The sequence below is a fragment of the Myotis daubentonii genome, chromosome 11 (assembly GCF_963259705.1).
Source record: "Myotis daubentonii chromosome 11, mMyoDau2.1, whole genome shotgun sequence".
NCBI lineage: Eukaryota > Metazoa > Chordata > Mammalia > Chiroptera > Vespertilionidae > Myotis > Myotis daubentonii.
Genome location: NC_081850.1, coordinates 31,526,208 through 31,538,183, shown reverse-complemented (window position 1 = coordinate 31,538,183; position 11,976 = coordinate 31,526,208). Strand labels below are relative to the sequence as shown.

General features: G+C 43.0%; 1 non-coding gene across 1 annotated transcript; it reads right to left on the bottom strand.

Moving 5' to 3' along the window:
- Positions 1-8,469: 8,469 nt before the first annotated feature.
- Positions 8,470-8,573, bottom strand: LOC132212858 (U6 spliceosomal RNA). The gene has a single exon (XR_009447804.1). It is a non-coding gene; the product is annotated as a U6 spliceosomal RNA (small nuclear RNA).
- Positions 8,574-11,976: the final 3,403 nt, after the last annotated feature.

The window sequence follows — 11,976 nt, the reverse complement described above, 5'->3', positions numbered from 1 at the left end:
GCTCTATGGAGAGTAATACTATTTGTGTTCTGTTGATGAATTTGTAATGAATCCCATTAAACAAATAAATGTTGTGAAAGCCTCCTCTGATTCTGCTCCCTGTACGAAAGATATATAAGCACTTCTATGCACTATATTACCTGGGTTTCCTTGCTGGCTGATTGACAGTTGGGTTTGACCAGTAGAGATGCTGGCACATGGTCAGCAGGAAGGAACTGAGGTGTTAGTATTTGTTGCCCATGCTTTCTCCTTGCTGGGCCTCACTTGGGCAGAGGCTGTATTCTACAGAAGACCATGACTCCCATGGGTGATCCTTCTGCCGTGGCTACAGCTCTTACCACTTTCAGATAACAGTTTCTCCCCGTTGCTATTATTGCTTTCTACTGCTGGTCAAAAAGATGAAAACAATAGAATCCTTAATGTGCTTGAAGGTATTGAGGGGAGAGATACACAACTGGAGGGTAGATTTGGGTTGAATTAGTGTCAAGAGCATTAAAAGCAAGCAAATGAAAACAAATAAACAATATAAATATTAAATTCAGGAAAACTAAAAGGCTGTGTTGGAAAGGAAAAGTAATTATAGTGTACTATATAGCTCAACTACAGCACTTAGAGAGTCATAATGATGTAACTGAAACTGATCCAATCAAATTACCATATGACTTAAAAGAGAGGAACAGAGGGAGACAAGAACTGGTGTGTTGGCTGGTGAGAGATGGTGATTGTGGTGGTGACAAATGAGATTTATAACCTCATCTTCCTCAGTGAGAAATTAGTAAGTAATACCTAAAAATAAAACCCAAAGAAGTAGCAGAATATAAGTAGCAGAAATAATCTATAAGGAGATTATTTTTTTTCAAAAACTAGTTGAATCTAATCATTTATTAAGCATGACCATTTCTATAGTCAAATATTCCGGAATGGCATTTATCCACTAGTCTTTTATAGTATTTATTGAGGTGACATTGATTAATAAAATTATACAGGTTTCAGGTTTCAGGTGTACAATTCTATACTACATTATCTGTATATTGCATTGTGTGTTTGCCACCCCAAGTCAAGGCTCCTTCCATCTCTCCTTTACCCGTTCCTTTTTATCTCCCCTTACATCTCCCCCCCCCCCCCCCCGCCCGCTCCCCATCACCATACTATTGTCTGTGAGTTTTCTTTTCCTTTTTTGCTTAATCCCTTCACCTTTTTCACCCAACCCCCCAACCCTCCTCCCCTCTCACAGCTGTCAGTCTGTTTTCTGTATGTATGAGTCTCTGTTTTGTTAGTTTATTTTGTTCATTAGATTCCACATATAAATGACTTCGTATGGTTTTTGTCTTTTTCCGATTGACCTATTTCACTTAGTATAATACTCTCCAGGCAGTCTATAGACAGATAATTTAGGGTAATAACCAAAAGAATCAATGGAAAGAGGTGAAAAGAATTGCCTTTGGGGGAAGGGGTAGTGAGGTAGAGAATTGCTGGTTTTGTTTTTTAAACAAGACATGTAGAATTATTGTGTCTAAACTATGTTCAGGTGCACATTTGATAAAAACAAAATTGATTTTTCTTTAAAAAAGGGGAAAGCAACTAATTTCTCAGTTCTTTCTTTTTATTCTCATCTCAAATAGTATAACTCCCTAAACTCCCATGCTGCCTTCCAGAAGAGCAGAACTCAAGACTAAAGGTTGAGGGGCAAGGAGGCAGAGAGATTGGGTGAGCTTGTGTGGGGTACCATCCTGCTGGGGTGCAGAGACAGAGAGGCAGCCGGTGGAACCTGCACCCAAGAAAGCTCCACCTGGAAATTGTCAAAGGGCACAAGCAGAACAGGCTGGCTGTTCTAGACATCAAGGGGCAACCTTAGAGGAAGGAGTCCTGGAACGGTACAGAAAGCCAAGTTCCTTTAGCAGGGCCTCAAATCTGTTGCCAAGCTTGTGGCAGCCAGAAACCGAAACTGGGGCATGAACTGTTACATAATCCTGATGATCAGAGAGAATTATGGAAAGTTCCTCTGGGCAGACGGAAAAACTTTTCTTAGCAGTAAATTCTCAAAGAAGGATCTCATGTGGGGCTTTTATAAGAGACATTCAGGGATGTAGGTGACAAGGCCCTTAGTAATGCCGCCACAGGAAGTGTAGGGATGCGTTGCCCGCGTTTCCTTTGATTAAAGCCCAAGGCAGAGAGCTCTGCAAGGGCTAAGGATGTGGTACTGGATCAGAGGAGTGCCCAAGGCTGGCTGGCTGTGGAGCTAAGTATCAAAGACAGAAGAATATGTTTACAAAATCTGAGAAACAGAGACTGCTGTGACCAGCAGGTGGAACATATTGGGAGCAGTTCCACAGCCAGAAAGGTGCCGCAGGGGAGTGAGCATAGCCAGGGTGTCTCGGGCTGCCAGGGAGGAATTGATGTACGCTTAGAACCAGCTCTGCTTCCCCAGGGGCCAGGAACGGCCAAGGAGAGCTGGTACCTTGGCACTAGCTCCTGAAGGCTGAGCTTTCTGCCTTGTGAATGAAGCACGGGCCCAGGGTGCCTGAACCATGTGCTGCGTCCCTTCTCAGAGTCTGATTATACTCAGAGAAAAGTTGTCATGCCTGTGATGTGCTTGCACTTCAAAGGGAGACTTGAGAAAACAGAGAGCCTCCTGGATTTACTAACCTTAAAAGTGCTGTGGAAACTAAGAGGAGGATGAGTTTTATTCTAGCTGGGGGTTGGAGAGGCTTCCTGGAGGAGGTGGCATTTGGATTTAAGGCTTGAATGATGCAGGGGATGTTGACACTGGTAAAGACATAGATGGCCAGGCTCTCAGGGACAGGAAAGGTAACCGTCAGCTATGGGCAGAGTGGCAGCGGTTTGAAGGAAGTTGAGAGAAATGAAGATGGAAAGCAAGACTAGGACATGCTTTGGAGGGTCCCGAAGGTCAGGCAGAAGAGCACCAGGCATCCCGTGGCTGGTGCTAGCTCTCGTGGACAATGGCAGGACTCTAGATCCAAAAGTGGGTGGGAGTGCGGTCTGTGCGTGTTAGGCGTTACTTCTCTCCCCTTCTGTCCATTGCCTAAATGCCATTCCTAATCTGTAATTTCCTTAACAACTATTAGCATTACCTGAACTCATACTATGAACTGAGGCACTATTCTGGGTGCTGACATCTCCAGTCAATGAAGTTGGTACTGTTTTATTGTAAAACTTTAGCAAGTGAAAGGTGCTGGAAGTTGGGCATTTGCCCAAGGTCACACAGCTGGTAATGATGGAACTGGATCAGAACCCAGCCCTGTGCTTTTTGCTTATTTGCACTAAATGCCCTCCTTCAAGTCAAGACCAGCCCTTCTTTTATGGACTCTTAAACCCAAAGATGAGTGCAGAGCCAGAGTTTGAAAGAGTCATCTGGGGCCCCTGACTCTCAGAGTAGGATGCTGGGAAGACCAGCCTGGGTCAGGCAACAGGGTCAACTTCACCGGAGTCAGGTTGGGGCTCAGTGCCTTCCCGAGCTCAGGAATCCCAACTAGGACCCTCTGACGTCCTACTGATGGGGACAGAGCCCAGAAAGGCAGATGGTGGCTGCGTGTCTCCTGCTGGGTTTGTGGGGAGGGCCCCTAGCTCTGCTCTTGGCTTCGAGATATCTAGCTAAAGCAGGGACTAGGCATGCTAATGCTTTTTAACTCATAAGGGGGCTGCTCTCGGGGGCTGTGGCCTCTGCAGCTCTAAGTGGATACTGGCTGAGGTTTCTGGTGTGGCCAAGGGTGCCTCTCAGCAGAGACAGTGGCTCTGAGATGTTCTCCGCTCGGTTCCTGCGTCAGGCTGTGGGTGGGAGGCAGGGATGCAGACTCCTCATGGTAATTCCTGTTCCCTCACAGGAAACCTGGCCACACAGGCTTACAAGTCAGGGGATAAGTAGGTAATTAGACAGGGTTTCTCCCCACCTCCTATCATCGTGTCTAAAATTTCATTACTAGAAACCTATATAATTTCTGCCTTTTGGAATGTCCTATTAAAATGCATATCCCCCTGGCAAAGACTATATTTTAAGTGCCTATTACCTGACTTCTCAGCTAGGAATATTTGAGTGAGGAAATTATGGAAAACCTACAGTAAGAACTTTAGGGGGATAGGATGGAGGTGGGTTGGAGGAACTGGGTGACTAGTAGCAACAGGAGTGGAAGGGGGACATTGGGGAATTTCAGGGCACTTAGGGACAGCTTGGGACAGGTTCCAGAGTTTAAATAAAACAAAACACAGTCCTCAAAAAAGTTACCAAGGCAGGGAATTTGTTTATCCATTCCTTCATCCATTTATCCATCCATCCTTCAACCCTATGTAATAGGTTGTGCCCGGTACTAATCCCTTCCCTTTAGAAGTTTCCCATCTGGTGGGATAAGATATATGTAAAAATGACCTCCACATAAGGTAGTAAGTATTAACGCTCATAAGACAGGGACAGATAAAGGCTGTAGGAGCTCTGAGGTGGGCAAGCCCAAGGACACTGGGTAGAGCTTCCTGGAGGAGGTGGCCTCTGAGCTGGACCTTGAAGAGTGGGTAGGACTCCAGCACATGGAGGCAATGAAGGACATCTGGACATAGGAAGGGCATCGGAAAGGGAAGGAGGCAGGAAATCGCAGGGTATGTTGCGGGATAAGAAGTGGCCTGTTTGGCTTCACAGAGCTTGTGAAGAAAAGATTGGAGATAAAGGTGGAAAGGCCTTGGCCTTGACTCCACGGAGCCCTGAGTCTTGGGCTCAGAGTGGACATTGTTCCCAGAAGAGCTGTGGCTTCGCTCTTAGGCACAGGGAAGCTTGGGCAGGGCTGGTGATGGTGGCAGGGCAGTGCGAGTCAGAGAGTGCACTGGACAGGGCCGAGGCGAGGGCTTAGAGTTAGGCAGACCCGAGTCCCATTCCGAGCTTGTCCTTTTGCTTTGCTGAGAAATTTAGAGCAAACTATTTGGCTTCCTGTGTCTTCAATTTTTTTTAACCTGTTTTTTTAAGAAAAACATTTAACATAAAACTAGGCCAAAATGTTTTTAAAATTTTCCAGGACTGGAGGCTACACCCATGGCATTCTCCAAATTTTTTAGCGCTTGAGTTCCAGAAACAGCAGATACAGTATCCATAGCTGTAAATGGATGCATGCTGGCCCGCATTATAGCATAAATCTATTCACTTATCTGTTTATTTTCTGATTCTGTAAGCTCTTCCAGGATGGGGACTTGGAATACTCCAATATGTAGAACAGGACCTACAACATAGCAGATGCTAAAAACTCATTTGATATATGAACTAATACGTGCTTGGTGTATGCATGTATCTTGTGGATGCTTAGGGGGGAAAGGTCTACAAAGAAATGTACCAAATGTTGATAGTGATTATATCCCAGCGATGGAATTATGTGTGGTTTCTCACTGTCTTCTTTATCCTTTCCTCGGGGCATAGATATTTTAAATAATATATTATTTTTACAAAAATGGAAGTATTTTGAAATCAGATAAAGCTTAGACTGAATTTTAGCTCTACTCTTTGCTTGCTTTGTAGCCTTGGGCAAACTTATTAGCATCTCTGTGTCCCTTTAAAATGGAGATAGTATCTATTTCATCGAGCTGTGGTGAAGATTAAATAAAATGTGTATGTTGAAGCTTGGTGCAGCACCTGCCTGAGAGTAAGTCTTTAGTACATAGTACTGCCTCTCTTCCTCTTCATTATTACTGTTTTTATTATTCTTTTTTGGGGGGGAATGGAGACCACTAGGATATAAATAAAGGTCCCCAAGCCTCAAGGACAAAGGGGTCTATGTTTAATCTCAAATGTCCTTTCCTGATGGTGGGCAGGAGGGAGTCACTGGGCTCCCAAGACAGTGCAATGTGGTGAGTTCATGAAGGACAAACCAACCAGTGCCATTCACATCTCAATAAAGACCCATCATTAATATGATATTAAATCTTTTAAGACTTCTAGACCCTTATCTGTTTTATTATGGATTTTAGCAGTAAGATAGACTGGGTGGGCAGGAAGATGAGGGAGGGATCCTATCCTCTATACTTCTCTGGCTGGGATGAGTAGAAACCCAGGTGAAAGAATGACTGAAGGCCTGGGAGCCAACAGTGTGAGCTCCAGGGTCTGCTGGAGGGAAGAAGGCTGCCGGGGAGCCGGTCAGAAGCTGTGTGTCCATCCTCCGCCAAGGCCGGAATCAGAAGAACTACTTTACCTTGGCCCAGAGACTCGGGGGCATGAGCTCCAATCTCAGCATGCCATCTTTTAGTTCAAAAGGCAGAGGGCAGATTTCCTAGTCATAGATTGGTGGTATTTATCTTGGTCAAAACTCACGTTCTTGTCCATCACAATGATGAACTTCATTGCTCACCTGCTCACTTTCCAGAAAGCCCACCAGAGAATGTCTCAGGCAATGACTCAGTTGTTAACTATGGTAACTTCTGGCCTGAATCCTGCTACCTCCCACTATGAGAGGTTTGCTTAAATTAATTTAGAGTGAAACCTGAAGGTCCTGCTTTTTTTCTCTCCTTTGAAACTGAAACAAGCTCTAAGACAGGCAGCTCCCACCCCTATCCTCTGGCCGAGCCTCATTCCTATAGGATTTTCAGAGCCATTCTAAGCAGAAAATGCCTAAGACCTCAAACATAAGAGTTGCAACAAATTTTGTCATTGACTAAAATTTCTGATTAACCAAGTGTTTTAAGATCCCCAAAGAGATCTCTTCCCAAGTCTTGAACCCCAAATGTTTTTCCGTAGTCCTAATCAAAAGCAGATAAAGCCTTTGTTTCTGGTTCCCAGTGATCTCTCAGCCTTTTGAATACTCTTCTTGATGAAAAGGAGAGAAGGCAAGGAAATGAGTTTTTCCTCCTAGGCCAGTGATGGCGAACCTATGACACGCGCGTCAGAGGTGACACACGGACTCATTTTTTTGGTTGATTTTTCTTTGTTAAATGGCAGTTAAATATATAAAATAAATATCAAAAATATAAGTCTTTGTTTTACTATGGTTGCAAATATCAAAAAATTTCTATATGTGACACGGCACCAGAGTTAAGTTAGGGTTTTTCAAAATGTTGACACGCCGAGCTCAAAAGGTTCGCCATCACTGTGACCTAGGCCTTTAGGCCAGGTGTCCAGGAATATCTCTCATATCCATACCTTAGTACCATGTCTAATGCTGCTACCCCAGCTATACCTGATTGGATCAGGAGTGGGGACCAGACCCAAGAGCAAGTAAACATTTGCTGGCCAGTGGCCCATGAGGTGCTAGAGATGCTGTCCTAATAGGAAAGAGCAGAGCAGGAGTTTGAAACGAAGATGATATAAGGCTGAAAGTATGCATCTCACAAGCCAAGACGGGTCATTAATCAGCTGAAGTTGGGATAAGTTAAATTTATGAGAGAGCAAAAAACATAATATACTGAGGCAGTTGCTGGGTCATTAGAAGAGGAGTGGATATAAATGGACATAAACATTGTCACTGGGACTCAGTTGTCCTTAGTGGAACTGATTGTGGGCTTGTGAGTTTCATAGTCATAACTCTGAGTGACACCATAAATTGATGTGTAGTGGAGAGACTGAAGCTAGTTTTGCCAGCTTATTTTTCAGTAATCCTTAGAACAGGTGGTGCCAGTGTCCCCTGTGGCCTCAGTCTTCCAGCGAATATCACTAGCACATTCATAGAGTCCAAAATCAGTCTTGGCAGCCTGGCTCTCCTCTGACCTCTTTGGCCATCTGTAAAGCTACTTTCCATTGAGCCTTCCCCTCACCTTGAGGCTCACATGAGGCTGACATTAGAGGTAACCTCCGTTTTCCCTGTTTGGCGTGAGCATGTCTGGTCTATATTGAGTCACAGCCCCACAATTAAACAAGCACATTCTCCTCCCTTCATGTGCTCCCATCTTCCTCCAGGGGGAAGCCCCAGTAGATTCTCAGCCCAGCCAAGCACATTTTATTTATTAACTAGAGGCCTGGTGCATGAAATTTGTGCATGGGTGGGGGGAGGGTCCCCTCAGCCCAGCCTACACCCTTTCCAATCCAGGACCCCTCAGGGGACCTCTCAGAATCCTAGACTGCTGGTTCCTAACCACTCACCTGCCTGCCTGCCTGATCGCCCCTAACTGCCCCCCCTGCTAGCCTCATCACCCCTAACCGCCTCTGCCTGCTGGCCTGATTGCTCCCTACTGCCTCCCCTGCCAGCCTGATCACCCCTCACTGCCTCCCCTGCTGGCCTGGTCGCCCCTAACTGACCCCCTGCAGGCCTGATCGCCACCAACTTCACCCTTGCTGCTGGCCTGGTTGCCCCAAACTGTTCCCCCTGCTGGCCTGGCTGCCCCATGAAGCCTGTTGCTCAGTCGTTTGGTCACCCCTGACTAACTCCCTTGCTGGCCTGGTCACCCCATGCAGCCTGTTCGGTAGTCCGTTCAGTTGTGATGGTCACTTAGGCTTTTATATAGATAGCTTTATTGATTTATTTGTTTGTTTATTCATTCATTCATTTTTTTTTTAATATGGAGTGCTTCACAAATTTGTGTGTCATCCTTGCTCAGAGGCAATGCTAATCTCTGTATCATTCCAATTTTAGTATATGTACTGCCGAAGCAAGCACAGCACGTTTTAAATTTAGTAACAGAACCCCCTGAAATTATGTGTGAAAGGAGGTAGCAGAGATCAAATCTCCTCAGAAACTTTGCTTTATATTGAACCTTGGTTTTTCCTTTGGCTTCTCTAGTTTTTGTCTTTGATTATGTCCATAGACTAATCCTAGAAGTTGTGGCCAAGAAGGATTTCAAGAGGGTAACTGGAAGTTATTTTATTTCCTAAAAGAAACATTGTCCTAATTGGGAGATGATGAAATGATTATAGGATTTCCTCTGGTTCAAAGATTTTTAGGGGTACAAATAAAAACGATCTAAATCTTTTAAAAGCCAAAGAAATGCAAAATTCAAACAGTATAGCACTGTGGATAGATGTGGCAAATTTGCCTGAAGGGATGAGAGAATTGAGAAATGGTCTCTCTCATAAACACATGGGAATCTATGTGTCCCATCAGTGCTGTGGCAAAAACTCAGTCATCGTCCCATGAGGAACCTCTTCTGTAGTTAATAAGTCACAGCAAGAAAGGACACAGCAACCCCCAAAACATTTGGGGAGACAATCCCAAAACTGTTTGGGATTATATAGTTTGTATCTTTTAGCCTCAGATATATAATTCTGAGTAGAATTTTAAAAGAAAGCTAAAAACACATTATTAATATTTTTTGCATTAAGGAATCTGTGAATATTTGATCATTTCCAAAGGTTAAAAATAATTTAGCCTGTTAGAATAAAGGCATGTCTGGTAATTCTAATTTCATAGGTATACTTCAGTTTATTTAAATTTGTGATATTAAATTGAAGTTTCTTCATAAATAGTATTGGAACATGTAAAAATTAAGATTCACTGAACTTATAAGTTTAACTGATAGCTTTACAGGGGTTAAGTGCTTGGTTTTATAAGCTAAGTCAGACAACTGGTATGCTTCAGAGGGCTAAAATATGGTAATAAAGGTAGATTTAACATCCACCTCACTTCCCTCTCTCGAAACCTCAGAAAAACTATAAAAAAAGGGATTTTTTTTTTTTTTTTTTTTAAGACAGAAGCCCATAACGATGGAGAGAAAAGGCAAGGAGACAAAGGCAATAAATTCTGGAAGCTGAAAAGCAGATGGATGACTGTTAATTTACTTAGCAGATGCAAGAAAACTGAAGCTGGAATGTTAAGCCTGAAATGGAGAAGGCCAAGAATATCCTGATCTAAACCATAGCACCCTCAAAAGGCTCAGAGCAGAAACTGGGGAAGAAGGTGGAGGTAGTGGTCAAAAAAGGATCATTGGTTAAAAGTAGTTTGAGCTCTAGATCACATCCCCCATTGCAAACCTCCAGCTGAATGCCTCTCTCCATCCTTGGCAGAATAAACATGGACGTTTCTTCTCTAAGCAGAATCAAACAGAGGGATTCTGGACTGGAGGGTACGAAGGCACAGGTGACAGTGTGAGCACTGTGCCAAAGTAGAGTAAATAAATGAATGTATGCACATGGCATGCTGAGTGCTGAGACCTCCACAGAACCCCGGTCCCACCTTCACCAAGTCATTATTCCCATTCAGTTCCAACAACCACTGAGAGCTAAGCTTCTGTCAAACAGGGTTTGCTAGACATCTGAAAAAAGGCTCTACTATGGATGACAGAGACCAAGACTAACAAACCAGTGAGTGCCAGGAAGCAGAGACCACATAGGGGAAGGAAACATAAATAATGTGATTCTTACATCAAGCAAAAATAAGCACAGATATTACATCCATGAAACCAGAACAAGGCGGGATAAAAGGAAGATTTAGGAAATAAAAAAAAAGGTCCTTGGAAATGAAAAATAGGATAGCACAAGTGAAAGAAAAAAAAAGAAGAAATGAAGGTGAGGAATTCCTCCAGATAATCTGCAAAATAATAGAGACAAAATAAAATAAAACAAAACAAAACAAAAACTTAGGACAACCAACATCCAAATACCAGGAGTTCTGGAAAGAAACAGAAAAAAAGAAAAGAAAAAGAAAATAGCTGAATTAATCATCAAAGAAATGATTAAGAACATTTCCTAGAGTTGTAGAACAGTAATTTCTGGATTTAAAGAGCTCATCACATTCCCAGATGATGGATGATAATAGTCCATATTGAGCACAGGATATAGTATTATCATTGTGGAGTTACATAGCTGCTAAAAAGAAATATAAAAAGGCTCAAAAATTAATAGGTGAACTGGGTGAAACTTTGCAACAGCCATAATAGAAAATAGAAGACAACTGAACAATAACTTCAAAATTTGGAGGAAAAACAGTTTTCAATTTAGAATTTTCTACCCAGACAAATGGTAATTAAATGTGAGGATAGAAAGAAGATATTTCCAGCCACAGAAATATCAAAAGATTTAGCTACCATGCATACATTCTTGGGAAGTAAGTGGGGGATGTACAGCACCAAAACAGGAAATGAACAGTCCATTCTATAAGGAAACACTGAAAATGTTGAGTTTCTATATCCTGATTTTCTTTTAGGGTGAGAAAGTGGGCCATTTGGCTCTGTGTTAGATAGAATGTTGGACATTTGAGAATGGTTAGGATTTAAATAGGAGATAAGTCTGAAGTATTCTATTATATAAATTATACAGGCCTAAGAAAACTGGAGTGTACCTAAGGCACAGGTGCAGGGAATCTCCGGGACTGTGGTGAAGGAGGTATCGGGTGCCCAGCAGTGAGACTCAAGAGATGGACCGATTATCATCACCATATTGGCCATCATCCCCCACCTTCTAAATCAGCTAAACGATGGGAGGTTGTACTCCCACAAAAGAGGAGAGTAAACCAAGAAGGAGGGTGACATGAAATTCAGGAAACAGGGATCTTACTCATCAGAAGACAAGGGGAATTCTTGGAACGACAGCACAGAGAATCACGGTGACAGTCTGCAGCAGGCCTAGACCAGCCCCGGAGCCAGAGAATGGGATTCTCCAGGAGGGAGGCCTCCAAGAGGGAAAATGCTGTGTTAGATCCTGACATTGTAACATTTATGAAATGTTGTACTGAGTTTTGTGGAAACTGTCAGAAGAAAGAGCAAGATCTACAAACAAACAAAAACCTCCAAGCAAATTTTTTAAAAGCAAGCAATTGTTAACTTCAGGGAAAACAAAAAATAAGAAATAAAACAGAATCCTGGTGTCTTACGATGCACAGCTGAGAATAACGTTTATCTCACAGACACAGAATTGTGACCGCTGAGAATTGCCTCAACCAAAGATCCTGATATAATTGTAGTGAGACAATGATCTGGAGAAGCAAAGAGGAGGGTGGCATGAGAGCAAAATCCTTTTCTGTTATTATAGGTCAGGAGAAATAACTCAAATTGAGCGACCAAAAGTTAGCAGTATATGCATATTATTTAGAAATGTGGAGGAGTGTATATTTCAAAAGAAATGTCTGG